Source organism: Anoplopoma fimbria, chromosome 22 (genome assembly GCF_027596085.1).
Source record: "Anoplopoma fimbria isolate UVic2021 breed Golden Eagle Sablefish chromosome 22, Afim_UVic_2022, whole genome shotgun sequence".
NCBI classification, from domain to species: domain Eukaryota; kingdom Metazoa; phylum Chordata; class Actinopteri; order Perciformes; family Anoplopomatidae; genus Anoplopoma; species Anoplopoma fimbria.
In genome coordinates, this window is record NC_072470.1 from 8,287,676 (window position 1) to 8,313,573 (window position 25,898).

Below are 25,898 nucleotides of genomic sequence, written 5' to 3' on the forward strand. Positions count from 1 at the left end.
ATGCGCGTCTCTGCCCATTTCGTCATACCGTGCAACGTTCAGGCTCAAGCTTTTAAATCCGTTTTCTTTCTTTTTTTTAAATAAAGATTGATTTATTTAATATTTATTTATTATTTACATATTTATTATTATTTTTTATTATTAAAGCATTTTTTATATTTTAAACGTGTGCGTTTTATGTCGGAATACTCAATTGAACCACATTTTCATGGTAAGACTTTTCTGTTTTTATTGCAAAATAAAGATTTATTCATTATTTATTTATAATTTATTTATAATTTATTTATTATTTACACATTTATTATTATTATTATTATTTATTAAGGCAATTTTGATATTTTAAAAGTGTGCGTTTTATGTCGGAATACTCAATTGAACCACATTTTCATGGTAAGAATTTCTGTTTTTATTGCAATTGAAGGCAGCACTAGACTCTCACACTGTGCAACGTTCAGGCTCAAACTTTTAAATCCGTTTTCTTTTCTTTTTTTAATAAAGATTTATTTATTATTTATTATTATTATTATTTATTCATTATTTACATGTTTTTTATTATTAAGGCAATTTTGATATTTTTTAACACATTCTGGTTTGTTGAGCATTTGTTTGTTTACCACATAATTTCATATGTGTTCCTTCATACTTTGGATGTCTAAAATATTAGACAAAATACAAATAAAAATAAAGAAAAACCATTGAATGAGAAGGTGTGTCCAAACTTTTGACTGGTACTGTATTTATTATTATTTTTTATTATTAAGGCAATTTTGATATTATAAAAGTGTGCGTTTTATGTCGGAATACTCAATTGAACCAAATTTCATGGTAAGTCTTTCTGTTTTTATTGCAATTGAAGGCAGCACTAGACTCTTGGTCCTGTTTGTTTATTTTCTTGGACCCCACTGTTTGGGAGGTGCTACTATAAATAAACCGCAGCACAGATTAATGTTTTAACCCAAGTATTTTCCTTGTTTATTTGTTTGTTAGTGGTTGATACATAAAAATTCAATAATCATCTAATATTTAGCAACGTTCAGTCCCAGCTTTTAAATCCGTTTTCTTTTTTTTTAAAATAAAGATTTATTTATTTATTATTTATTTATTATTTACATGTTTTTTTTTTTTTATTATTATTATTATTATTATTATTATTTATTATTAAGGTAATTTTTATATTTTTTAACATATTCTGGTTTGTTGAGCATTTGTTTGTTTACCACATAATTTCATATGTGTTCCTTCATAGTTTGGATGTCTTCAATATTAATCTACAATGTAGAAAAAAAATAAAGAAAAACCATTGAATGAGAAGGTGTGTCCAAACTTTTGACTGGTACTGTATTTATTATTATTATTTATTATTAAGGCAATTTTTATATTTTAAAAGTGTGCGTTTTATGTCGGAATACTCTATTGAACCACATTTTCATGGTAAGACTTTCTGTTTTTATTGCAATTGAAGGCAGCACTAGACTTAGTTTTTAATAAAGATTTATTTGTTTATTATTTATTATTATTATTATTAATTTATTATTTACATGTTTTTTATTATTATTTATTATTAAGGCAATTTTTATATTATAAAAGTGTCGGAATACTCAATTGAACAACATTTTCATGGTAAGACTTTCTGTTTTTATTGCAATTGAAGGCAGCACTAGACTCTCACACTGTGCAACGTTCAGGCTCAGGTTTTTGTTTTTTTTAATAAAGATTTATTTATTATTTATCATTTATTATTATTTATTTATTATTTACATATTTATTATTATTCAACTACTTTGAAGAATCTAAAATCTAAAACATATTCTGGTTTGTTGAGCATTTGTTTGTTTACCGCATAATTCCACATGTGTTCCTTCATAGTTTGGATGTCTAAAATATTAATCTACAATGTAGAAAAAAATACAAAGAAAAATAAAGAAAAACCATTGAATGAGAAGGTGTGTCCAAACTTTTGACTGGTACTGTATTTATTATTTTTTTTTATTATTAAGGCAATTTTGATATTTTAAAAGTGTGCGTTTTCATGGTAAGACTTTCAGTTTTAATTGCAATTGAAAGCCTCACTAGACTCTGGGTCCTGTTTGTTTATTTTCTTGGACCCCACTGTTTGGGAGGTGCTACTATAAGTAAACCGCTGCACAGATTAATGTTTTAACCCAAGTATTTTCCTTGTTTATTTGTTTGTTACTGGTTAATACATAAAAAGAGCATCCTCATTTCCTTGTAAAATAACCTGATGAAGGTCTACGTACCGAAACGTTGTTACTAAAATATATTTATATGCAACTGAAGAAGACAGTGTGTGGGAGTTTTTTGTTCTATACTGGTTAATACATAAAAATGAAATAATTATCAAATATTTACCCTTTTACCAATCAATTGATTTTCCTCATTGCAAATATAGCATTCAGTATTTACATTTTTTTATGTATTCAAATAACCTTTTTGAGGGAAGGGTTAAGCCAATCATTGCTGACATATCATGCAAAGCAAGTCCTGACAAAGTTGAACCGTCTCCTCATATAGGACCAGCTTGTCTTGCCTGTTGGGTAGAAGTCAGCCATTATTACACAAATCCACCTATACAAATCGTACACGTCAAAAAGCACTCAGTTTTTGATGTACCTATCTGTTTTTGTATCTGCCTTCTGGCAAAATATTTTCATGTTAAACACATAACAGCAGGACAGGTATGACCAACATGTTGCCAGAAGCAAGGGGAAGATAAATCGAAGAGTCGATACACGCCTGTCTGAGCACTTCAAACCTGTCAGCATCACAGCTATTCATAAACACATGACAGGCAACTGTAAGGGAGGGCGAGTTATGGGAAAGTTCCACTCTGAAGTCTGATTCCAAAGGTTGCATAATGTTGAAACTGCAGTAAGTAAACAGAGAGATGTTCGCCATGCAACCTTAACATCAAGACTGTACCCGAACAGCTTCTGTTGATTAGAAGTTTAGACAGTGTTTAGTATACAGGAGGTATGCTGATCTCTACTTTAATTTAACATTATTTACAATGTATAAAAAGATGGTAGTCACAGGACATTTTCCTCTTAATCAGTGGTGATTTAATTCTACATGGAAATAAATGCAACATGATATTACAGCAAAAATATAACAAATGAAAACAAAAGGCATCTATCTATCGATGTGCAAAATATTTCTATACATGAAGAAATGTCACCATAAAATATTTCTCTGCATTTATTTGAGAAAATCAGTTTTTCATATTTCATACAAACAGGGTGTGGACAAACTCTTGGGAAAATAATGTAATTTTATTCAACATATGATCCCTTTAAGAAGATTATATAGTTGTCTAAGTTTTGTCTAAGCTGTGTGAGAGGAGCTGACTGAGGTTTGATGTCATTTGTGAGGCCAAAAATTGTGGTTGTCGGATCAGATATTCCTGTCATTTAATCCAAAAACTATCAAACAAAATAAAACACCACATTTAACGGTTCACATTGTCGTGGGATTGCTGCTTTATATTATTCAAGACTCCCTTACAATGACTAATCACAGTGAGTATGAACTGGAGTACTAGAGCAATCACTGCAGGTCCCGACCAATATATATAAAAGAATATTAGAGTGATCCTGCAGAAGAAAACAAAAACACCACAAGGTACATGATCTCATTATAAACTCATCAGTGATTAAGTTCTAGAATAAACATTAATTTCCATGGACATTTTTGCAACAAAAAAATAGAGTAACAGAATTTAGACAGAAACACATTCTGTAAATGTAACATTTAATACATACATTAATAGTGGTTAGCATATATCCAAATCAAAATGCAAGAATCTCTTACTTACAAAATTAAAAAAAATCAAAAACGACCCTTCAAGTCCACTGTAAATTTCCTGTGTCAGCCTCCAGAAGTGATGCATGGTGCAGCTTGAACTGTGGGGCGGCATTGATGGCAGAAAATCTACTCGCTAAAGGAAAAATGAAACATATTTTTGTCAATACATTTTTAAACAGAGCGACTGCTGTTGGTCCTACAAGTGAATACTTTCACAAAGTCACAATGTCATTTGGGATTTGTTGCATTGGTATGATTAAAATTATTGTGATAAAGAAAATGGAAAAGAGATCTTTTTGCATCAATAATTATTTTTTCCCCCTAAATAGTAAATAGAGGATTTCACTGTTCATAAAGCAATTCATCATAGTTCAAAATGATGCCTAATAACTGGAAATATCTCTCAAAGTTATATTTGTTAATATCATAATTTGTACCTGCACAAGGTAATTTGCGTCAATATTTTAAGGTATAGTGTTGCATTATTTTCAAATATAAAGGTTGGGATGTGGGTGTGTCTCCATATCGTACACCCGCCCAGGATATTTTACTGTCTTCAGGCGGCAGCAGAAGAGACTTTCGGAAAGACTGGTCCACTTTATTGGCTCTGTTGATGCAGATGGCTTTAACACAGGAGAAATACTGTTAAATGTTTGCTCTTCTTAGACATTTTCCCCAGGATCAAATTTATTACTGTCGACACATGATTATCTGGTTCATGTCTCAATTGTGACATTATTTACATTTTCCCTTAACACCACACCCAAGAACATCAGCAGAGGCCTTATTATGGAAACAAAGACATGACATTTAAGACTCACATTTATGATATGATTTGAAAATGTGGAAAAACACTTGAACAACTACCCAATTCTTAAAGTGACTCTGTAAAACTGTAAAACCAAAAACCTTAAAAGTCTCACCAACTGTATTTTTGAAAGGTGACTCTAAAGAGGTGTTTTTAATACCCCAAATGGCAGCTCTGTTTATGTCTAATGTATGTTGTTTATAGTGGATAACATTAGTAAGAAGGTTTTTAAAGTAACATGAAGTCTCAAGGTACTCCTGAAGCAACGATATTCAAGTGAATAGACTCTTTGCTGGCATTTTTTGCCATTTGCCCTATTCCCCAGTAGACACTGGTAGAGAATATTTAGGTGTATTTTGATGGATGGAACATAATCAAAATGTCAGACCCTTTGCAGCTGATAAATCAAGGTGTGTTAAAACACCTGCCGAATGTGAGGGTCAAACTCATGGCCTGCAGATAATGAGCCTGACACACTGCCTGCTGCAACGGAACACAGTGGATGCTTTTCACTTGAAAATCAAATATTAGGATAAAATCCCAAATATGGAAAAGCTCATTGTTCTCCCACGTAGCAGGCGAAAAATTAACCCTTGTACCACCAATGCTCAACTGACAATAGTAATAGGGGTGAAAAGATTCAACTCTAACATTGATGGTTCTCCAAACAAATACACGCGCTACCTACTGCGCCAACGAGGCACATAATGCAGCTTATCTTCATGATGCCTATGGTGGTTGAAGGTGAGCTGACAATTCAATTCAATTCAGTTTATTTTGTATAGCCCAGAATCACAAATTACAAATTTGCCTCAGAGGGCTTTACAATCTGTGCACATGCGAGATCCTCTGTCCTTCCCTCACATCGGCACAGGAAAAACTCCCCTAAAAAACCCCTTTAACAGGGAGAAAAAAGGAAGAAACCTATGGGAGAGCGACAGAGGAGGGATCCTTCTCCCAGGATGGACAGAATGCAATAGATGTCATGTGTACAGAATGAACAGCATAACAGAGATACAACACATTCAATGTATATGACATAAATGATTCATATAATAAGACTACTTATAATAACAGCAGCAATTATTACAGTAGAATTATAGTTATGAAAATAGGGATAGTAATGTGATTAATAATAATAATCGAAGTAGCAGTGGGTGTCAGTCGGCTCACAGCAGGAGGCACGACTACGGTCCAGGTGCCACAACGATTCATGGAAACCTGCAGAGCGAGAAAGCAAAAAGGGCTTCAGGGTGGAAGTAAAGCTAAAATGCTTAATGGTACAGGTAATAGTAATAGTAACGTGACTAGTAATAATAATGGTGGTAGCAGTCGGTGTCAGCAGGGCCGTAGCAGGATGTACGACCACGGTCCAGGTACAGCCACGATTTATAGAAGCCTGCGAAGCGAGAAAGCACAAAGACTCCAGGGTAGAAGCAAGTCAATAAGCGTAATAGTACAGGCAATAATAATAGTAATGTGACTAATAATGATAGTGGTAGTAGTAGTGGGTGTCAGCAGGGCCTCAGCAGGTGGCACAATGATAACCCCGATTCCTGGGAACCTGCGAGGCGAGAAAGCACAAGAACTCCGGGGAAGAAGCAAAATCAGTAATGTGCATAAATAGGAGATTAATACATAAAGAGGGAGTGAGAGAAGAGGAGAGAGGAGCTCAGCGTATTCTAAGTAGTCCCCCGGCTGTCTAGGCATATAGCGGCATATCTAGGGGCTGGGCCAAGGCAAACCTGAACCAGCCCTAACTATAAGCGCTATCAAAAAGGAAGGTCTTAAGCCCGCTCTTAAAAGTGGTGAGTGTGTCTACCCCCGGAATGAAACTGGAACCTGGTTCCACAGAAGAGTAGCCTGATAACTGAAGGCTCTGGCTCCCATCCTACTTTTATATACTCTAGGAACCACAAGTAACCCTGCATTGATTGAGCGCAGCTTTCTAGTTGGGTAATATGGAACTATAAGTTCCTTAAGATAAGACGGTGCCTGGCCAGTTCGAGCTTTGTAGGTAAGTAAAAGAATTTTAAATTCTATTCTTGATTTAACAGGGAGCCAGTGCAGAGAAGCTAATACTGGAGTACTATGATCTCTTTTCTTAGTTTTTGTTAGAACACGTGCTGCAGCATTCTGGATCAACTGTAAAGATCTAAGAGACCTATTAGAGCAGCCTGATAATAAGGAGTTACAGTAATCTAGTCTAGAGGTAACAAATGCATGAACTAGTTTTTCTGCATCGCTTTGAGACAGGATTTGCCTGATTTTTGCTATGTTACATCCTGATCAAAGATAACTCCAAGGTTCTTAACGGTAGTGCCGGATGCCAGAACAATGCCATCTAGAGAAACTATATTGTTAGATAATTGATTTCGAAGGTGATCTGGGCCTAGTAGGATAACTTCTTTTTTTTCAGAGTTTAACATTAAGAAGTTACAGGTCATCCAGGTTTTTATGTCCGTAAGACACGCTTGAAGTTTAGAGAACTGGTTACTTTTGTCTGGCTTAATTGATAGATATAACTGGGTATCATCTGCATAACAATGAAAGTTTACTGTTTTCTGATAATATTCCCCAAGGGAAGCATATATAAGGTAAATAAAATAGGTCTAAAAAAAGACCCCCTGTGGAACTCCGTGACTGACCCTGGTTTTCATCGAGCTTTCATTGTTTACATATACAAACTGAGATCGGTCTGATAAATACGACTTAAACCAGGTTCGGTTCCTTTAATGCCTATTAGATGCTCCAATCTCTGTAATAGGATTTGGTGATCAATGGTATCAAATGCAGCACTAAGGTCTAGCAATACAAGTACAGAGACAAGTCCTTTGTCTGAAGCTATTAGAAGGTCATTGGTAATTTTCACCAGTGCTGTCTCTGTGCTATGATTCACTCTAAATCCTGACTGAGACCTTCAGATTATGAGACTGACGCGCTGCCTACTGCGCCAACAAGGCTCAATACACCCCAAGTGGTCATGATTGAAGGCTAGATGTTCTTTTCATTGACATTCAAGGAATAAGCTTTTACACAAAACATTCAACCGGGTGGAGGAGGTTGTTTCAATTCAAAGCTGAGAAAACCCTGACAAATATTTAAGGATCTGACCGCAGATAAATCATGGCAAAGATGGATCAAAACACATGCCCCGTGTGAGGGTCGAACTCACGACCTTCAGATTATGAGACTGACGCGCTGCCTACTGCGCCAATGAGGCTCGAAATGCACTAAATGGTCATGATTGAAGGCTAGACGTTCTTTTCATTGACATTCAAGGAATAAGCTTTTACACAAAACATTCAACCGGGTGGAGGAGGTTGTTTCAATTCCAAGCTGAGAAAACCCTGACAAATATTTAAGGATCTGACCGCAGATAAATCATGGCAAAGATGGATCAAAACAGATGCCCCGTGTGAGGGTCGAACTCACGACCTTCAGATTATGAGACTGACGCGCTGCCTACTGCGCCAACGAGGCCCAAAATGCACTAAATGGTCATGATTGAAGGCTAGACTTTCTTTTCATTGACATTCAAGGAATAAGAATTTAACGCAAAAATGTTCAACCAGTTAGTATCTCGAGAGACTGATGAGCAGTCAGGGATGAACAATCTACCAAATAGTTGTGTATCTGTATGCAAGTAATTCTAGGCAAAGAATCACACCAAAAGAGCCCAACCAGCTTGCCCAATGTGAGGATCGAACTCACGACTTTCATTTCATGACTCTGATGCAATTCCAAGCTGTGAAAACCCTGACTGATATTTATGGATCTGACCGCAGATAAATCATGGCAAAGATGGATCAAAACACATGCCCCGTGTGAGGGTCGAACTCACGACCTTCAGATTATGAGACTGACGCGCTGCCTACTGCGCCAACGAGGCTCAATACACCCCAAGTGGTCATGATTGAAGGCTAGACGTTCTTTTCATTGACATTCAAGGAATAAGCTTTTACACAAAACATTCAACCGGGTGGAGGAGGTTGTTTCAATTCCAAGCTGAGAAAACCCTGACAAATATTTAAGGATCTGACCGCAGATAAATCATGGCAAAGATGGATCAAAACACATGCCCCGTGTGAGGGTCGAACTCACGACCTTCAGATTATGAGACTGACGCGCTGCCTACTGCGCCAACGAGGCCCAAAATGCACTAAATGGTCATGATTGAAGACTAGACGTTCTTTTCATTGACATTCAAGGAATCAGAATTTAACGCAAAAATGCTCAACCAGTTAGTATCTCTTGAGACTGATGAGCAGTCAGGGATGAACAATCTACCAAATAGTTGTGTATCTGTATGCAAGTAATTCTAGGCAAAGAATCACACCAAAAGAGCCCAACTAGCTTGCCCAATGTGAGGATCAAACTCACGACTTTCATTTCATGACTCTGATGCAATTCCAAGCTGTGAAAAACCTGACTGATATTTATGGATCTGACCGCAGATAAATAATGGCAAAGATGGATCAAAACACATGCCCCGTGTGAGGGTCGAACTCACGACCTTCAGATTATGAGACTGACGCGCTGCCTACTGCGCCAACGAGGCTCAATACACCCCAAGTGGTCATGATTGAAGGCTAGACGTTCTTTTCATTGAAATTCAAGGAATAAGCTTTTACACAAAACATTCAACCGGGTGGAGGAGGTTGTTTCAATTCCAAGCTGAGAAAACCCTGTAAAATATTTAAGGATCTGACCGCAGATAAATCATGGCAAAGATGGATCAAAACACATGCCCCGTGTGAGGGTCGAACTCACGACCTTCAGATTATGAGACTGACGCGCTGCCTACTGCGCCAACGAGGCTCAAAATGCACTAAATGGTCATGATTGAAGGCTAGACGTTCTTTTCATTGACATTCAAGGAAGCAGAATTTAACGCAAAAATGTTCAACCAGTTAGTATCTCGAGAGACTGATGAGCAGTCAGGGATGAACAATCTACCAAATAGTTGTGTATCTGTATGCAAGTAATTCTAGGCAAAGAATCACACCAAAAGAGCCCAACTAGCTTGCCCAATGTGAGGATCAAACTCACGACTTTCATTTCATGACTCTGATGCAATTCCAAGCTGTGAAAACCCTGACTGATATTTATGGATCTGACCGCAGATAAATCATGGCAAAGATGGATCAAAACACATGCCCCGTGTGAGGGTCGAACTCACGACCTTCAGATTATGAGACTGACGCGCTGCCTACTGCGCCAACGAGGCTCAAAACTCACTAAATGGTCATGATTGAAGGCTAGACGTTCTTTTCATTGACATTCAAGGAAGCAGAATTTAACGTAAAAATGCTCAGCCCTTTGGCATCTCTAGAGACTGATGAGCAGTCAGGGATGAACAATCTACCAAATAGTTGTGTATCTGTATGCAAGTAATTCTAGGCAAAGAATCACACCAAAAGAGCCCAACTAGCTTGCCCAATGTGAGGATCAAACTCACGACTTTCATTTCATGACTCTGATGCAATTCCAAGCTGTGAAAACCCTGACTGATATTTATGGATCTGACTGCAGATAAATCATGGCAAAGATGGATCAAAACACATGCCCGTGTGAGGGTCGAACTCACGACCTTCAGATTATGAGACTGACGCGCTGCCTACTGTGCCAACGAGGCTCAATACACCCCAAGTGGTCATGATTGAAGGCTAGACGTTCTTTTCATTGACATTCAAGGAATAAGTTTTTACACAAAACATTCAACCGGGTGGAGGAGGTTGTTTCAATTCCAAGCTGAGAAAACCCTGACAAATATTTAAGGATCTGACCGCAGATAAATCATGGCAAAGATGGATCAAAACACATGCCCCGTGTGAGGGTCGAACTCACGACCTTCAGATTATGAGACTGACGCGCTGCCTACTGCGCCAACGAGGCTCAATACACCCCAAGTGGTCATGATTGAAGGCTAGACGTTCTTTTCATTGACATTCAAGGAATGCTTTTACACAAAACATTCAACCGGGTGGAGGAGGTTGTTTCAATTCCAATGAAAACCCTGACTGATATTTATGGATCTGACCGCAGATAAATCATGGCAAAGATGGATCAAAACACATGCCCCGTGTGAGGGTCGAACTCACGACCTTCAGATTATGAGACTGACGCGCTGCCTACTGCGCCAAGAGGCTCAAAACTCACTAAATGGTCATGATTGAAGGCTAGACGTTCTTTTCATTGACATTCAAGGAATCAGAATTTAACGTAAAAATGCTCAGCCCTTTGGCATCTCTAGAGACTGATGAGCAGTCAGGGATGAACAATCTACCAAATAGTTGTGTATCTGTATGCAAGTAATTCTAGGCAAAGAATCACACCAAAAGAGCCCAACTAGCTTGCCCAATGTGAGGATCAAACTCACGACTTTCATTTCATGACTCTGATGCAATTCCAAGCTGTGAAAACCCTGACTGATATTTATGGATCTGACTGCAGATAAATCATGGCAAAGATGGATCAAAACACATGCCCGTGTGAGGGTCGAACTCACGACCTTCAGATTATGAGACTGACGCGCTGCCTACTGCGCCAACGAGGCTCAATACACCCCAAGTGGTCATGATTGAAGGCTAGACGTTCTTTTCATTGACATTCAAGGAATAAGCTTTTACACAAAACATTCAACCGGGTGGAGGAGGTTGTTTCAATTCCAAGCTGAGAAAACCCTGACAAATATTTAAGGATCTGACCGCAGATAAATCATGGCAAAGATGGATCAAAACACATGCCCCGTGTGAGGGTCGAACTCACGACCTTCAGATTATGAGACTGACGCGCTGCCTACTGCGCCAACGAGGCTCAAAATGCACTAAATGGTCATGATTGAAGGCTAGACGTTCTTTTCATTGACATTCAAGGAAGCAGAATTTAACGCAAAAATGTTCAACCAGTTAGTATCTCGAGAGACTGATGAGCAGTCAGGGATGAACAATCTACCAAATAGTTGTGTATCTGTATGCAAGTAATTCTAGGCAAAGAATCACACCAAAAGAGCCCAACCAGCTTGCCCAATGTGATGATCGAACTCACGACTTTCATTTCATGACTCTGATGCAATTCCAAGCTGTGAAAACCCTGACTGATATTTATGGATCTGACCGCAGATAAATCATGGCAAAGATGGATCAAAACACATGCCCCGTGTGAGGGTCGAACTCACGACCTTCAGATTATGAGACTGACGCGCTGCCTACTGCGCCAACGAGGCTCAATACACCCCAAGTGGTCATGATTGAAGGCTAGACGTTCTTTTCATTGACATTCAAGGAATAAGCTTTTACACAAAACATTCAACCGGGTGGAGGAGGTTGTTTCAATTCCAAGCTGAGAAAACCCTGACAAATATTTAAGGATCTGACCGCAGATAAATCATGGCAAAGATGGATCAAAACACATGCCCCGTGTGAGGGTCGAACTCACGACCTTCAGATTATGAGACTGACGCGCTGCCTACTGCGCCAACGAGGCTCAAAATGCACTAAATGGTCATGATTGAAGGCTAGACGTTCTTTTCATTGACATTCAAGGAATCAGAATTTAACGCAAAAATGCTCAACCAGTTAGTATCTCTTAGAGACTGATGAGCAGTCAGGGATGAACAATCTACCAAATAGTTGTGTATCTGTATGCAAGTAATTCTAGGCAAAGAATCACACCAAAAGAGCCCAACTAGCTTGCCCAATGTGAGGATCAAACTCACGACTTTCATTTCATGACTCTGATGCAATTCCAAGCTGTGAAAACCCTGACTGATATTTATGGATCTGACCGCAGATAAATAATGGCAAAGATGGATCAAAACACATGCCCCGTGTGAGGGTCGAACTCACGACCTTCAGATTATGAGACTGACGCGCTGCCTACTGCGCCAACGAGGCTCAATACACCCCAAGTGGTCATGATTGAAGGCTAGACGTTCTTTTCATTGACATTCAAGGAATAAGCTTTTACACAAAACATTCAACCGGGTGGAGGAGGTTGTTTCAATTCCAAGCTGAGAAAACCCTGAAAATATTTAAGGATCTGACCGCAGATAAATCATGGCAAAGATGGATCAAAACACATGCCCCGTGTGAGGGTCGAACTCACGACCTTCAGATTATGAGACTGACGCGCTGCCTACTGCGCCAACGAGGCTCAAAATGCACTAAATGGTCATGATTGAAGGCTAGACGTTCTTTTCATTGACATTCAAGGAAGCAGAATTTAACGCAAAAATGTTCAACCAGTTAGTATCTCGAGAGACTGATGAGCAGTCAGGGATGAACAATCTACCAAATAGTTGTGTATCTGTATGCAAGTAATTCTAGGCAAAGAATCACACCAAAAGAGCCCAACTAGCTTGCCCAATGTGAGGATCAAACTCACGACTTTCATTTCATGACTCTGATGCAATTCCAAGCTGTGAAAACCCTGACTGATATTTATGGATCTGACCGCAGATAAATCATGGCAAAGATGGATCAAAACACATGCCCCGTGTGAGGGTCGAACTCACGACCTTCAGATTATGAGACTGACGCGCTGCCTACTGCGCCAACGAGGCTCAATACACCCCAAGTGGTCATGATTGAAGGCTAGATGTTATTTTCATTGACATTCAAGGAATCAAAACTTAACAGAAAAATGCTCAACCCTTTAGCATCTTTAGAGAACGAGGCCCAAGGTGTCTTTATTCTGTTTTTCTGGAGTGAAATACAGGGTTTATCAGTTTCTCCTGTTTGCAAACCCAACTCATCATGTGACCATACTGCCATCTAGTGGTCAATTGGTGATAACACAGATATTTGTCAAAGTGACAAGACATAAAAATGCTCAGCCCTTTGGCATCTCTAGAGACTGATGAGCAGTCAGGGAGAACAATCTACCAAATAGTTGTGTATCTGTATGCAAGTAATTCTAGGCAAAGAATCACACCAAAAGAGCCCAACTAGCTTGCCCAATGTGAGGATCAAACTCACGACTTTCATTTCATGACTCTGATGCAATTCCAAGCTGTGAAAACCCTGACTGATATTTATGGATCTGACTGCAGATAAATCATGGCAAAGATGAATCAAAACACATGCCCCGTGTGAGGGTCGAACTCACGACCTTCAGATTATGAGACTGACGCGCTGCCTAGCGCCAACGAGGCTCAATACCCCCAAGTGGTCATGATTGAAGGCTAGACGTTCTTTTCATTGACATTCAAGGAATAAGCTTTTACACAAAACATTCAACCGGGTGGAGGAGGTTGTTTCAATTCCAAGCTGAGAAAACCCTGACAAATATTTAAGGATCTGACCGCAGATAAATCATGGCAAAGATGGATCAAAACACATGCCCCGTGTGAGGGTCGAACTCACGACCTTCAGATTATGAGACTGACGCGCTGCCTACTGCGCCAACGAGGCTCAAAATGCACTAAATGGTCATGATTGAAGGCTAGACGTTCTTTTCATTGACATTCAAGGAATCAGAATTTAACGCAAAAATGTTCAACCAGTTAGTATCTCGAGAGACTGATGAGCAGTCAGGGATGAACAATCTACCAAATAGTTGTGTATCTGTATGCAAGTAATTCTAGGCAAAGAATCACACCAAAAGAGCCCAACTAGCTTGCCCAATGTGAGGATCAAACTCACGACTTTCATTTCATGACTCTGATGCAATTCCAAGCTGTGAAAACCCTGACTGATATTTATGGATCTGACCGCAGATAAATCATGGCAAAGATGGATCAAAACACATGCCCCGTGTGAGGGTCGAACTCACGACCTTCAGATTATGAGACTGACGCGCTGCCTACTGCGCCAACGAGGCTCAATACACCCCAAGTGGTCATGATTGAAGGCTAGACGTTCTTTTCATTGACATTCAAGGAATAAGCTTTTACACAAAACATTCAACCGGGTGGAGGAGGTTGTTTCAATTCCAAGCTGAGAAAACCCTGACAAATATTTAAGGATCTGACCGCAGATAAATCATGGCAAAGATGGATCAAAACACATGCCCCGTGTGAGGGTCGAACTCACGACCTTCAGATTATGAGACTGACGCGCTGCCTACTGCGCCAACGAGGCTCAAAATGCACTAAATGGTCATGATTGAAGGCTAGACGTTCTTTTCATTGACATTCAAGGAATCAGAATTTAACGCAAAAATGTTCAACCAGTTAGTATCTCGAGAGACTGATGAGCAGTCAGGGATGAACAATCTACCAAATAGTTGTGTATCTGTATGCAAGTAATTCTAGGCAAAGAATCACACCAAAAGAGCCCAACTAGCTTGCCCAATGTGAGGATCAAACTCACGACTTTCATTTCATGACTCTGATGCAATTCCAAGCTGTGAAAACCCTGACTGATATTTATGGATCTGACCGCAGATAAATCATGGCAAAGATGGATCAAAACACATGCCCCGTGTGAGGGTCGAACTCACGACCTTCAGATTATGAGACTGACGCGCTGCCTACTGCGCCAACGAGGCTCAATACACCCCAAGTGGTCATGATTGAAGGCTAGACGTTCTTTTCATTGACATTCAAGGAATAAGCTTTTACACAAAACATTCAACCGGGTGGAGGAGGTTGTTTCAATTCCAAGCTGAGAAAACCCTGACAAATATTTAAGGATCTGACCGCAGATAAATCATGGCAAAGATGGATCAAAACACATGCCCCGTGTGAGGGTCGAACTCACGACCTTCAGATTATGAGACTGACGCGCTGCCTACTGCGCCAACGAGGCTCAAAATGCACTAAATGGTCATGATTGAAGGCTAGACGTTCTTTTCATTGACATTCAAGGAATCAGAATTTAACGCAAAAATGCTCAACCAGTTAGTATCTCTAGAGACTGATGAGCAGTCAGGGATGAACAATCTACCAAATAGTTGTGTATCTGTATGCAAGTAATTCTAGGCAAAGAATCACACCAAAAGAGCCCAACTAGCTTGCCCAATGTGAGGATCAAACTCACGACTTTCATTTCATGACTCTGATGCAATTCCAAGCTGTGAAAACCCTGACTGATATTTATGGATCTGACCGCAGATAAATCATGGCAAAGATGGATCAAAACACATGCCCCGTGTGAGGGTCGAACTCACGACCTTCAGATTATGAGACTGACGCGCTGCCTACTGCGCCAACGAGGCTCAATACACCCCAAGTGGTCATGATTGAAGGCTAGATGTTATTTTCATTGACATTCAAGGAATCAAAACTTAACAGAAAAATGCTCAACCCTTTAGCATCTTTAGAGAACGAGGCCCAAGGTGTCTTTATTCTGTTTTTCTGGAGTGAAATACAGGGTTTATCAGTTTCTCCTGTTTGCAAACCCAACTCATCATGTGACCATACTGCCATCTAGTGGTCAATTGGTGATAACACAGATATTTGTCAAAGTGACAAGACATAAAAATGCTCAGCCCTTTGGCATCTCTAGAGACTGATGAGCAGTCAGGGAGAACAATCTACCAAATAGTTGTGTATCTGTATGCAAGTAATTCTAGGCAAAGAATCACACCAAAAGAGCCCAACTAGCTTGCCCAATGTGAGGATCAAACTCACGACTTTCATTTCATGACTCTGATGCAATTCCAAGCTGTGAAAACCCTGACTGATATTTATGGATCTGACTGCAGATAAATCATGGCAAAGATGGATCAAAACACATGCCCCGTGTGAGGGTCGAACTCACGACCTTCAGATTATGAGACTGACGCACTGCCTACTGCGCCAACGAGGCTCAAAATGCACTAAATGGTCATGATTGAAGGCTAGACGTTCTTTTCATTGACATTCAAGGAATCAGAATTTAACGCAAAAATGTTCAACCAGTTAGTATCTCGAGAGACTGATGAGCAGTCAGGGATGAACAATCTACCAAATAGTTGTGTATCTGTATGCAAGTAATTCTAGGCAAAGAATCACACCAAAAGAGCCCAACTAGCTTGCCCAATGTGAGGATCAAACTCACGACTTTCATTTCATGACTCTGATGCAATTCCAAGCTGTGAAAACCCTGACTGATATTTATGGATCTGACCGCAGATAAATCATGGCAAAGATGGATCAAAACACATGCCCCGTGTGAGGGTCGAACTCACGACCTTCAGATTATGAGACTGACGCGCTGCCTACTGCGCCAACGAGGCTCAATACACCCCAAGTGGTCATGATTGAAGGCTAGACGTTCTTTTCATTGACATTCAAGGAATAAGCTTTTACACAAAACATTCAACCGGGTGGAGGAGGTTGTTTCAATTCCAAGCTGAGAAAACCCTGACAAATATTTAAGGATCTGACCGCAGATAAATCATGGCAAAGATGGATCAAAACACATGCCCCGTGTGAGGGTCGAACTCACGACCTTCAGATTATGAGACTGACGCGCTGCCTACTGCGCCAACGAGGCTCAAAATGCACTAAATGGTCATGATTGAAGGCTAGACGTTCTTTTCATTGACATTCAAGGAATCAGAATTTAACGCAAAAATGCTCAACCAGTTAGCATCTCTAGAGACTGATGAGCAGTCAGGGATGAACAATCTACCAAATAGTTGTGTATCTGTATGCAAGTAATTCTAGGCAAAGAATCACACCAAAAGAGCCCAACTAGCTTGCCCAATGTGAGGATCAAACTCACGACTTTCATTTCATGACTCTGATGCAATTCCAAGCTGTGAAAACCCTGACTGATATTTATGGATCTGACCGCAGATAAATAATGGCAAAGATGGATCAAAACACATGCCCGTGTGAGGGTCGAACTCACGACCTTCAGATTATGAGACTGACGCGCTGCCTACTGCGCCAACGAGGCTCAATACACCCCAAGTGGTCATGATTGAAGGCTAGACGTTCTTTTCATTGACATTCAAGGAATAAGCTTTTACACAAAACATTCAACCGGGTGGAGGAGGTTGTTTCAATTCCAAGCTGAGAAAACCCTGACAAATATTTAAGGATCTGACCGCAGATAAATCATGGCAAAGATGGATCAAAACACATGCCCCGTGTGAGGGTCGAACTCACGACCTTCAGATTATGAGACTGACGCGCTGCCTACTGCGCCAACGAGGCTCAAAATGCACTAAATGGTCATGATTGAAGGCTAGACGTTCTTTCATTGACATTCAAGGAAGCAGAATTTAACGCAAAAATGTTCAACCAGTTAGTATCTCGAGAGACTGATGAGCAGTCAGGGATGAACAATCTACCAAATAGTTGTGTATCTGTATGCAAGTAATTCTAGGCAAAGAATCACACCAAAAGAGCCCAACTAGCTTGCCCAATGTGAGGATCAAACTCACGACTTTCATTTCATGACTCTGATGCAATTCCAAGCTGTGAAAACCCTGACTGATATTTATGGATCTGACCGCAGATAAATCATGGCAAAGATGGATCAAAACACATGCCCCGTGTGAGGGTCGAACTCACGACCTTCAGATTATGAGACTGACGCGCTGCCTACTGCGCCAACGAGGCTCAAAATGCACTAAATGGTCATGATTGAAGGCTAGACGTTCTTTTCATTGACATTCAAGGAATCAGAATTTAACGTAAAAATGCTCAGCCCTTTGGCATCTCTAGAGACTGATGAGCAGTCAGGGATGAACAATCACCAAATAGTTGTGTATCTGTATGCAAGTAATTCTAGGCAAAGAATCACACCAAAAGAGCCCAACTAGCTTGCCCAATGTGAGGATCAAACTCACGACTTTCATTTCATGACTCTGATGCAATTCCAAGCTGTGAAAACCCTGACTGATATTTATGGATCTGACTGCAGATAAATCATGGCAAAGATGGATCAAAACACATGCCCCGTGTGAGGGTCGAACTCACGACCTTCAGATTATGAGACTGACGCGCTGCCTACTGCGCCAACGAGGCTCAATACACCCCAAGTGGTCATGATTGAAGGCTAGACGTTCTTTTCATTGACATTCAAGGAATAAGCTTTTACACAAAACATTCAACCGGGTGGAGGAGGTTGTTTCAATTCCAAGCTGAGAAAACCCTGACAAATATTTAAGGATCTGACCGCAGATAAATCATGGCAAAGATGGATCAAAACACATGCCCCGTGTGAGGGTCGAACTCACGACCTTCAATTATGAGACTGACGCGCTGCCTACTGCGCCAACGAGGCTCAAAATGCACTTTTAAATGGCTTTTACACAAAACATTCACCGGGTGATTGTTTCAATTCCAAGCTGAGAAAACCCTGACAAATATTTAAGGATCTGACCGCAGATAAATCATGGCAAAGATGGATCATGCCCCGTGTGAGGGTCGAACTCACGACCTTCAGATTATGAGACTGACGCGCTGCCTACTGCGCCAACGAGGCTCAAAATGCACTAAATGGTCATGATTGAAGGCTAGACGTTCTTTTCATTGACATTCAAGGAATCAGAATTTAACGTAAAAATGCTCAGCCCTTTGGCATCTCTAGAGACTGATGAGCAGTCAGGGATGAACAATCTACCAAATAGTTGTGTATCTGTATGCAAGTAATTCTAGGCAAAGAATCACACCAAAAGAGCCCAACTAGCTTGCCCAATGTGAGGATCAAACTCACGACTTTCATTTCATGACTCTGATGCAATTCCAAGCTGTGAAAACCCTGACTGATATTTATGGATCTGACTGCAGATAAATCATGGCAAAGATGGATCAAAACACATGCCCCGTGTGAGGGTCGAACTCACGACCTTCAGATTATGAGACTGACGCGCTGCCTACTGCGCCAACGAGGCTCAATACACCCCAAGTGGTCATGATTGAAGGCTAGACGTTCTTTTCATTGACATTCAAGGAATAAGCTTTTACACAAAACATTCAACCGGGTGGAGGAGGTTGTTTCAATTCCAAGCTGAGAAAACCCTGACAAATATTTAAGGATCTGACCGCAGATAAATCATGGCAAAGATGGATCAAAACACATGCCCCGTGTGAGGGTCGAACTCACGACCTTCAGATTATGAGACTGACGCGCTGCCTACTGCGCCAACGAGGCTCAAAATGCACTAAATGGTCATGATTGAAGGCTAGACGTTCTTTTCATTGACATTCAAGGAATCAGAATTTAACGCAAAAATGTTCAACCAGTTAGTATCTCTAGAGACTGATGAGCAGTCAGGGATGAACAATCTACCAAATAGTTGTGTATCTGTATGCAAGTAATTCTAGGCAAAGAATCACACCAAAAGAGCCCAACTAGCTTGCCCAATGTGAGGATCAAACTCACGACTTTCATTTCATGACTCTGATGCAATTCCAAGCTGTGAAAACCCTGACTGATATTTATGGATCTGACCGCAGATAAATCATGGCAAAGATGGATCAAAACACATGCCCCGTGTGAGGGTCGAACTCACGACCTTCAGATTATGAGACTGACGCGCTGCCTACTGCGCCAACGAGGCTCAATACACCCCAAGTGGTCATGATTGAAGGCTAGACGTTCTTTTCATTGACATTCAAGGAATAAGCTTTTACACAAAACATTCAACCGGGTGGAGGAGGTTGTTTCAATTCCAAGCTGAGAAAACCCTGACAAATATTTAAGGATCTGACCGCAGATAAATCATGGCAAAGATGGATCAAAACACATGCCCCGTGTGAGGGTCGAACTCACGACCTTCAGATTATGAGACTGACGCGCTGCCTACTGCGCCAACGAGGCTCAAAATGCACTAAATGGTCATGATTGAAGGCTAGACGTTCTTTTCATTGACATTCAAGGAATCAGAATTTAACGCAAAAATGCTCAACCAGTTAGCATCTCTAGAGACTGATGAGCAGTCAGGGATGAACAATCTACCAAATAGTTGTGTATCTGTATGCAAGTAATTCTAGGCAAAGAATCACACCAAAAGAGCCCAACTAGCTTGCCCAATGTGAGGATCAAACTCACGACTTTCATTTCATGACTCTGATGCAATTCCAAGCTGTGAAAACCCTGACTGATATTTATGAATCTGACCGCAGATAAATAATGGCAAAGATGGATCAAAACACATGCCCCGTGTGAGGGTCGAACTCACGACCTTCAGATTATGAGACTGACGCGCTGCCTACTGCGCCAACGAGGCTCAATACACCCCAAGTGGTCATGATTGAAGGCTAGACGTTCTTTTCATTGACATTCAAGGAATAAGCTTTTACACAAAACATTCAACCGGGTGGAGGAGGTTGTTTCAATTCCAAGCTGAGAAAACCCTGACAAATATTTAAGGATCTGACCGCAGATAAATCATGGCAAAGATGGATCAAAACACATGCCCCGTGTGAGGGTCGAACTCACGACCTTCAGATTATGAGACTGACGCGCTGCCTACTGCGCCAACGAGGCTCAAAATGCACTAAATGGTCATGATTGAAGGCTAGACGTTCTTTTCATTGACATTCAAGGAAGCAGAATTTAACGCAAAAATGTTCAACCAGTTAGTATCTCTAGAGACTGATGAGCAGTCAGGGATGAACAATCTACCAAATAGTTGTGTATCTGTATGCAAGTAATTCTAGGCAAAGAATCACACCAAAAGAGCCCAACTAGCTTGCCCAATGTGAGGATCAAACTCACGACTTTCATTTCATGACTCTGATGCAATTCCAAGCTGTGAAAACCCTGACTGATATTTATGGATCTGACCGCAGATAAATCATGGCAAAGATGGATCAAAACACATGCCCCGTGTGAGGGTCGAACTCACGACCTTCAGATTATGAGACTGACGCGCTGCCTACTGCGCCAACAAGTGGTCATGATTCAAGATGTTATTTTCATTGAAATGGTCATGATTGAAGGCTAGACGTTTTTCTTTTCATCAGTTTGACATTCAAGCCATCTAGTGGAAACACAGAATTTTGACAAACATAAAAATGCTCAGCCCTTTGGCATCTCTAGAGACTGATGAGCAGTCAGGGATGAACAATCTACCAAATAGTTGTGTATCTGTATGCAAGTAATTCTAGGCAAAGAATCACACCAAAAGAGCCCAACTAGCTTGCCCAATGTGAGGATCAAACTCACGACTTTCATTTCATGACTCTGATGCAATTCCAAGCTGTGAAAACCCTGACTGATATTTATGGATCTGACTGCAGATAAATCATGGCAAAGATGGATCAAAACACATGCCCCGTGTGAGGGTCGAACTCACGACCTTCAGATTATGAGACTGACGCGCTGCCTACTGCGCCAACGAGGCTCAATACACCCCAAGTGGTCATGATTGAAGGCTAGACGTTCTTTTCATTGACATTCAAGGAATAAGCTTTTACACAAAACATTCAACCGGGTGGAGGAGGTTGTTTCAATTCCAAGCTGAGAAAACCCTGACAAATATTTAAGGATCTGACCGCAGATAAATCATGGCAAAGATGGATCAAAACACATGCCCCGTGTGAGGGTCGAACTCACGACCTTCAGATTATGAGACTGACGCGCTGCCTACTGCGCCAACGAGGCTCAAAATGCACTAAATGGTCATGATTGAAGGCTAGACGTTCTTTTCATTGACATTCAAGGAAGCAGAATTTAACGCAAAAATGTTCAACCAGTTAGTATCTCGAGAGACTGATGAGCAGTCAGGGATGAACAATCTACCAAATAGTTGTGTATCTGTATGCAAGTAATTCTAGGCAAAGAATCACACCAAAAGAGCCCAACTAGCTTGCCCAATGTGAGGATCAAACTCACGACTTTCATTTCATGACTCTGATGCAATTCCAAGCTGTGAAAACCCTGACTGATATTTATGGATCTGACCGCAGATAAATCATGGCAAAGATGGATCAAAACACATGCCCCGTGTGAGGGTCGAACTCACGACCTTCAGATTATGAGACTGACGCGCTGCCTACTGCGCCAACGAGGCTCAATACACCCCAAGTGGTCATGATTGAAGGCTAGACGTTCTTTTCATTGACATTCAAGGAATAAGCTTTTACACAAAACATTCAACCGGGTGGAGGAGGTTGTTTCAATTCCAAGCTGAGAAAACCCTGACAAATATTTAAGGATCTGACCGCAGATAAATCATGGCAAAGATGGATCAAAACACATGCCCCGTGTGAGGGTCGAACTCACGACCTTCAGATTATGAGACTGACGCGCTGCCTACTGCGCCAACGAGGCTCAAAATGCACTAAATGGTCATGATTGAAGGCTAGACGTTCTTTTCATTGACATTCAAGGAAGCAGAATTTAACGCAAAAATGTTCAACCAGTTAGTATCTCGAGAGACTGATGAGCAGTCAGGGATGAACAATCTACCAAATAGTTGTGTATCTGTATGCAAGTAATTCTAGGCAAAGAATCACACCAAAAGAGCCCAACTAGCTTGCCCAATGTGAGGATCAAACTCACGACTTTCATTTCATGACTCTGATGCAATTCCAAGCTGTGAAAACCCTGACTGATATTTATGGATCTGACCGCAGATAAATCATGGCAAAGATGGATCAAAACACATGCCCCGTGTGAGGGTCGAACTCACGACCTTCAGATTATGAGACTGACGCGCTGCCTACTGCGCCAACGAGGCTCAATACACCCCAAGTGGTCATGATTGAAGGCTAGATGTTATTTTCATTGACATTCAAGGAATCAAAACTTAACAGAAAAATGTCAACCCTTTGCATCTTTGAAGGTGTCTTTATTCTGTTTTTCTGGAGTGAAATACAGGGTTTATCAGTTTCTCCTGTTTGCAAACCCAACTCATCATGTGACATTGCCATCTAGTGGTCAATTGGTGATAACACAGATATTTGTCAAAGTGACAAGACATAAAAATGCTCAGCCCTTTGGCATCTCTAGAGACTGATGAGCAGTCAGGGATGAACAATCTACCAAATAGTTGTGTATCTGTATGCAAGTAATTCTAGGCAAAGAATCACACCAAAAGAGCCCAACTAGCTTGCCCAATGTGAGGATCAAACTCACGACTTTCATTTCATGACTCTGATGCAATTCCAAGCTGTGAAAACCCTGACTGATATTTATGGATCTGACTGCAGATAAATCATGGCAAAGATGAATCAAAACACATGCCCCGTGTGAGGGTCGAACTCACGACCTTCAGATTATGAGACTGACGCGCTGCCTACTGCGCCAACGAGGCTCAATACACCCCAAGTGGTCATGATTGAAGGCTAGACGTTCTTTTCATTGACATTCAAGGAATAAGCTTTTACACAAAACATTCAACCGGGTGGAGGAGGTTGTTTCAATTCCAAGCTGAGAAAACCCTGACAAATATTTAAGGATCTGACCGCAGATAAATCATGGCAAAGATGGATCAAAACACATGCCCCGTGTGAGGGTCGAACTCACGACCTTCAGATTATGAGACTGACGCGCTGCCTACTGCGCCAACGAGGCTCAAAATGCACTAAATGGTCATGATTGAAGGCTAGACGTTCTTTTCATTGACATTCAAGGAATCAGAATTTAACGCAAAAATGTTCAACCAGTTAGTATCTCGAGAGACTGATGAGCAGTCAGGGATGAACAATCTACCAAATAGTTGTGTATCTGTATGCAAGTAATTCTAGGCAAAGAATCACACCAAAAGAGCCCAACTAGCTTGCCCAATGTGAGGATCAAACTCACGACTTTCATTTCATGACTCTGATGCAATTCCAAGCTGTGAAAACCCTGACTGATATTTATGGATCTGACCGCAGATAAATCATGGCAAAGATGGATCAAAACACATGCCCCGTGTGAGGGTCGAACTCACGACCTTCAGATTATGAGACTGACGCGCTGCCTACTGCGCCAACGAGGCTCAATACACCCCAAGTGGTCATGATTGAAGGCTAGACGTTCTTTTCATTGACATTCAAGGAATAAGCTTTTACACAAAACATTCAACCGGGTGGAGGAGGTTGTTTCAATTCCAAGCTGAGAAAACCCTGACAAATATTTAAGGATCTGACCGCAGATAAATCATGGCAAAGATGGATCAAAACACATGCCCCGTGTGAGGGTCGAACTCACGACCTTCAGATTATGAGACTGACGCGCTGCCTACTGCGCCAACGAGGCTCAAAATGCACTAAATGGTCATGATTGAAGGCTAGACGTTCTTTTCATTGACATTCAAGGAAGCAGAATTTAACGCAAAAATGTTCAACCAGTTAGTATCTCGAGAGACTGATGAGCAGTCAGGGATGAACAATCTACCAAATAGTTGTGTATCTGTATGCAAGTAATTCTAGGCAAAGAATCACACCAAAAGAGCCCAACTAGCTTGCCCAATGTGAGGATCAAACTCACGACTTTCATTTCATGACTCTGATGCAATTCCAAGCTGTGAAAACCCTGACTGATATTTATGGATCTGACCGCAGATAAATCATGGCAAAGATGGATCAAAACACATGCCCCGTGTGAGGGTCGAACTCACGACCTTCAGATTATGAGACTGACGCGCTGCCTACTGCGCCAACGAGGCTCAAAATGCACTAAATGGTCATGATTGAAGGCTAGACGTTCTTTTCATTGACATTCAAGGAATCAGAATTTAACGCAAAAATGTTCAACCAGTTAGTATCTCGAGAGACTGATGAGCAGTCAGGGATGAACAATCTACCAAATAGTTGTGTATCTGTATGCAAGTAATTCTAGGCAAAGAATCACACCAAAAGAGCCCAACTAGCTTGCCCAATGTGAGGATCAAACTCACGACTTTCATTTCATGACTCTGATGCAATTCCAAGCTGTGAAAACCCTGACTGATATTTATGGATCTGACCGCAGATAAATCATGGCAAAGATGGATCAAAACACATGCCCCGTGTGAGGGTCGAACTCACGACCTTCAGATTATGAGACTGACGCGCTGCCTACTGCGCCAACGAGGCTCAATACACCCCAAGTGGTCATGATTGAAGGCTAGACGTTCTTTTCATTGACATTCAAGGAATAAGCTTTTACACAAAACATTCAACCGGGTGGAGGAGGTTGTTTCAATTCCAAGCTGAGAAAACCCTGACAAATATTTAAGGATCTGACCGCAGATAAATCATGGCAAAGATGGATCAAAACACATGCCCCGTGTGAGGGTCGAACTCACGACCTTCAGATTATGAGACTGACGCGCTGCCTACTGCGCCAACGAGGCTCAAAATGCACTAAATGGTCATGATTGAAGGCTAGACGTTCTTTTCATTGACATTCAAGGAAGCAGAATTTAACGCAAAAATGTTCAACCAGTTAGTATCTCGAGAGACTGA

At 40.8% G+C, this 25,898-nt stretch overlaps 43 non-coding genes across 43 annotated transcripts; all 43 read right to left on the bottom strand.

Moving 5' to 3' along the window:
• Positions 1 to 8,040: 8,040 nt before the first annotated feature.
• On the bottom strand, positions 8,041 to 8,113 carry trnam-cau (transfer RNA methionine (anticodon CAU)). The gene has a single exon. It is a non-coding gene; the product is annotated as a tRNA-Met (tRNA).
• Positions 8,114 to 8,449: 336 nt separating this feature from the next.
• trnam-cau (transfer RNA methionine (anticodon CAU)) lies at positions 8,450 to 8,522 on the bottom strand. The gene has a single exon. It is a non-coding gene; the product is annotated as a tRNA-Met (tRNA).
• Positions 8,523 to 8,709: 187 nt separating this feature from the next.
• trnam-cau (transfer RNA methionine (anticodon CAU)) lies at positions 8,710 to 8,782 on the bottom strand. Its single transcript has one exon. It is a non-coding gene; the product is annotated as a tRNA-Met (tRNA).
• A 336-nt stretch (positions 8,783 to 9,118) lies between these two features.
• Positions 9,119 to 9,191, bottom strand: trnam-cau (transfer RNA methionine (anticodon CAU)). Its single transcript has one exon. It is a non-coding gene; the product is annotated as a tRNA-Met (tRNA).
• A 187-nt stretch (positions 9,192 to 9,378) lies between these two features.
• trnam-cau (transfer RNA methionine (anticodon CAU)) lies at positions 9,379 to 9,451 on the bottom strand. The gene has a single exon. It is a non-coding gene; the product is annotated as a tRNA-Met (tRNA).
• Positions 9,452 to 9,787: 336 nt separating this feature from the next.
• On the bottom strand, positions 9,788 to 9,860 carry trnam-cau (transfer RNA methionine (anticodon CAU)). Its single transcript has one exon. It is a non-coding gene; the product is annotated as a tRNA-Met (tRNA).
• Positions 9,861 to 10,455: 595 nt separating this feature from the next.
• On the bottom strand, positions 10,456 to 10,528 carry trnam-cau (transfer RNA methionine (anticodon CAU)). Its single transcript has one exon. It is a non-coding gene; the product is annotated as a tRNA-Met (tRNA).
• Positions 10,529 to 11,376: 848 nt separating this feature from the next.
• trnam-cau (transfer RNA methionine (anticodon CAU)) lies at positions 11,377 to 11,449 on the bottom strand. The gene has a single exon. It is a non-coding gene; the product is annotated as a tRNA-Met (tRNA).
• A 336-nt stretch (positions 11,450 to 11,785) lies between these two features.
• Positions 11,786 to 11,858, bottom strand: trnam-cau (transfer RNA methionine (anticodon CAU)). The gene has a single exon. It is a non-coding gene; the product is annotated as a tRNA-Met (tRNA).
• Positions 11,859 to 12,045: 187 nt separating this feature from the next.
• On the bottom strand, positions 12,046 to 12,118 carry trnam-cau (transfer RNA methionine (anticodon CAU)). Its single transcript has one exon. It is a non-coding gene; the product is annotated as a tRNA-Met (tRNA).
• Positions 12,119 to 12,455: 337 nt separating this feature from the next.
• Positions 12,456 to 12,528, bottom strand: trnam-cau (transfer RNA methionine (anticodon CAU)). The gene has a single exon. It is a non-coding gene; the product is annotated as a tRNA-Met (tRNA).
• A 186-nt stretch (positions 12,529 to 12,714) lies between these two features.
• Positions 12,715 to 12,787, bottom strand: trnam-cau (transfer RNA methionine (anticodon CAU)). Its single transcript has one exon. It is a non-coding gene; the product is annotated as a tRNA-Met (tRNA).
• A 336-nt stretch (positions 12,788 to 13,123) lies between these two features.
• Positions 13,124 to 13,196, bottom strand: trnam-cau (transfer RNA methionine (anticodon CAU)). Its single transcript has one exon. It is a non-coding gene; the product is annotated as a tRNA-Met (tRNA).
• A 777-nt stretch (positions 13,197 to 13,973) lies between these two features.
• Positions 13,974 to 14,046, bottom strand: trnam-cau (transfer RNA methionine (anticodon CAU)). Its single transcript has one exon. It is a non-coding gene; the product is annotated as a tRNA-Met (tRNA).
• Positions 14,047 to 14,382: 336 nt separating this feature from the next.
• Positions 14,383 to 14,455, bottom strand: trnam-cau (transfer RNA methionine (anticodon CAU)). Its single transcript has one exon. It is a non-coding gene; the product is annotated as a tRNA-Met (tRNA).
• Positions 14,456 to 14,642: 187 nt separating this feature from the next.
• On the bottom strand, positions 14,643 to 14,715 carry trnam-cau (transfer RNA methionine (anticodon CAU)). The gene has a single exon. It is a non-coding gene; the product is annotated as a tRNA-Met (tRNA).
• Positions 14,716 to 15,051: 336 nt separating this feature from the next.
• On the bottom strand, positions 15,052 to 15,124 carry trnam-cau (transfer RNA methionine (anticodon CAU)). The gene has a single exon. It is a non-coding gene; the product is annotated as a tRNA-Met (tRNA).
• A 187-nt stretch (positions 15,125 to 15,311) lies between these two features.
• Positions 15,312 to 15,384, bottom strand: trnam-cau (transfer RNA methionine (anticodon CAU)). Its single transcript has one exon. It is a non-coding gene; the product is annotated as a tRNA-Met (tRNA).
• Positions 15,385 to 15,720: 336 nt separating this feature from the next.
• trnam-cau (transfer RNA methionine (anticodon CAU)) lies at positions 15,721 to 15,793 on the bottom strand. The gene has a single exon. It is a non-coding gene; the product is annotated as a tRNA-Met (tRNA).
• A 929-nt stretch (positions 15,794 to 16,722) lies between these two features.
• trnam-cau (transfer RNA methionine (anticodon CAU)) lies at positions 16,723 to 16,795 on the bottom strand. Its single transcript has one exon. It is a non-coding gene; the product is annotated as a tRNA-Met (tRNA).
• A 187-nt stretch (positions 16,796 to 16,982) lies between these two features.
• On the bottom strand, positions 16,983 to 17,055 carry trnam-cau (transfer RNA methionine (anticodon CAU)). Its single transcript has one exon. It is a non-coding gene; the product is annotated as a tRNA-Met (tRNA).
• Positions 17,056 to 17,650: 595 nt separating this feature from the next.
• trnam-cau (transfer RNA methionine (anticodon CAU)) lies at positions 17,651 to 17,723 on the bottom strand. The gene has a single exon. It is a non-coding gene; the product is annotated as a tRNA-Met (tRNA).
• A 335-nt stretch (positions 17,724 to 18,058) lies between these two features.
• trnam-cau (transfer RNA methionine (anticodon CAU)) lies at positions 18,059 to 18,131 on the bottom strand. Its single transcript has one exon. It is a non-coding gene; the product is annotated as a tRNA-Met (tRNA).
• A 335-nt stretch (positions 18,132 to 18,466) lies between these two features.
• Positions 18,467 to 18,539, bottom strand: trnam-cau (transfer RNA methionine (anticodon CAU)). The gene has a single exon. It is a non-coding gene; the product is annotated as a tRNA-Met (tRNA).
• Positions 18,540 to 18,926: 387 nt separating this feature from the next.
• trnam-cau (transfer RNA methionine (anticodon CAU)) lies at positions 18,927 to 18,999 on the bottom strand. The gene has a single exon. It is a non-coding gene; the product is annotated as a tRNA-Met (tRNA).
• Positions 19,000 to 19,335: 336 nt separating this feature from the next.
• trnam-cau (transfer RNA methionine (anticodon CAU)) lies at positions 19,336 to 19,408 on the bottom strand. The gene has a single exon. It is a non-coding gene; the product is annotated as a tRNA-Met (tRNA).
• Positions 19,409 to 19,595: 187 nt separating this feature from the next.
• On the bottom strand, positions 19,596 to 19,668 carry trnam-cau (transfer RNA methionine (anticodon CAU)). The gene has a single exon. It is a non-coding gene; the product is annotated as a tRNA-Met (tRNA).
• A 336-nt stretch (positions 19,669 to 20,004) lies between these two features.
• On the bottom strand, positions 20,005 to 20,077 carry trnam-cau (transfer RNA methionine (anticodon CAU)). Its single transcript has one exon. It is a non-coding gene; the product is annotated as a tRNA-Met (tRNA).
• A 187-nt stretch (positions 20,078 to 20,264) lies between these two features.
• On the bottom strand, positions 20,265 to 20,337 carry trnam-cau (transfer RNA methionine (anticodon CAU)). The gene has a single exon. It is a non-coding gene; the product is annotated as a tRNA-Met (tRNA).
• Positions 20,338 to 20,673: 336 nt separating this feature from the next.
• trnam-cau (transfer RNA methionine (anticodon CAU)) lies at positions 20,674 to 20,746 on the bottom strand. The gene has a single exon. It is a non-coding gene; the product is annotated as a tRNA-Met (tRNA).
• A 187-nt stretch (positions 20,747 to 20,933) lies between these two features.
• trnam-cau (transfer RNA methionine (anticodon CAU)) lies at positions 20,934 to 21,006 on the bottom strand. Its single transcript has one exon. It is a non-coding gene; the product is annotated as a tRNA-Met (tRNA).
• A 786-nt stretch (positions 21,007 to 21,792) lies between these two features.
• Positions 21,793 to 21,865, bottom strand: trnam-cau (transfer RNA methionine (anticodon CAU)). Its single transcript has one exon. It is a non-coding gene; the product is annotated as a tRNA-Met (tRNA).
• A 187-nt stretch (positions 21,866 to 22,052) lies between these two features.
• On the bottom strand, positions 22,053 to 22,125 carry trnam-cau (transfer RNA methionine (anticodon CAU)). The gene has a single exon. It is a non-coding gene; the product is annotated as a tRNA-Met (tRNA).
• Positions 22,126 to 22,461: 336 nt separating this feature from the next.
• Positions 22,462 to 22,534, bottom strand: trnam-cau (transfer RNA methionine (anticodon CAU)). The gene has a single exon. It is a non-coding gene; the product is annotated as a tRNA-Met (tRNA).
• A 187-nt stretch (positions 22,535 to 22,721) lies between these two features.
• Positions 22,722 to 22,794, bottom strand: trnam-cau (transfer RNA methionine (anticodon CAU)). The gene has a single exon. It is a non-coding gene; the product is annotated as a tRNA-Met (tRNA).
• A 336-nt stretch (positions 22,795 to 23,130) lies between these two features.
• trnam-cau (transfer RNA methionine (anticodon CAU)) lies at positions 23,131 to 23,203 on the bottom strand. The gene has a single exon. It is a non-coding gene; the product is annotated as a tRNA-Met (tRNA).
• A 503-nt stretch (positions 23,204 to 23,706) lies between these two features.
• On the bottom strand, positions 23,707 to 23,779 carry trnam-cau (transfer RNA methionine (anticodon CAU)). The gene has a single exon. It is a non-coding gene; the product is annotated as a tRNA-Met (tRNA).
• Positions 23,780 to 23,966: 187 nt separating this feature from the next.
• Positions 23,967 to 24,039, bottom strand: trnam-cau (transfer RNA methionine (anticodon CAU)). The gene has a single exon. It is a non-coding gene; the product is annotated as a tRNA-Met (tRNA).
• A 336-nt stretch (positions 24,040 to 24,375) lies between these two features.
• Positions 24,376 to 24,448, bottom strand: trnam-cau (transfer RNA methionine (anticodon CAU)). Its single transcript has one exon. It is a non-coding gene; the product is annotated as a tRNA-Met (tRNA).
• A 187-nt stretch (positions 24,449 to 24,635) lies between these two features.
• On the bottom strand, positions 24,636 to 24,708 carry trnam-cau (transfer RNA methionine (anticodon CAU)). The gene has a single exon. It is a non-coding gene; the product is annotated as a tRNA-Met (tRNA).
• Positions 24,709 to 25,044: 336 nt separating this feature from the next.
• On the bottom strand, positions 25,045 to 25,117 carry trnam-cau (transfer RNA methionine (anticodon CAU)). The gene has a single exon. It is a non-coding gene; the product is annotated as a tRNA-Met (tRNA).
• Positions 25,118 to 25,453: 336 nt separating this feature from the next.
• Positions 25,454 to 25,526, bottom strand: trnam-cau (transfer RNA methionine (anticodon CAU)). Its single transcript has one exon. It is a non-coding gene; the product is annotated as a tRNA-Met (tRNA).
• A 187-nt stretch (positions 25,527 to 25,713) lies between these two features.
• On the bottom strand, positions 25,714 to 25,786 carry trnam-cau (transfer RNA methionine (anticodon CAU)). Its single transcript has one exon. It is a non-coding gene; the product is annotated as a tRNA-Met (tRNA).
• Positions 25,787 to 25,898: the final 112 nt, after the last annotated feature.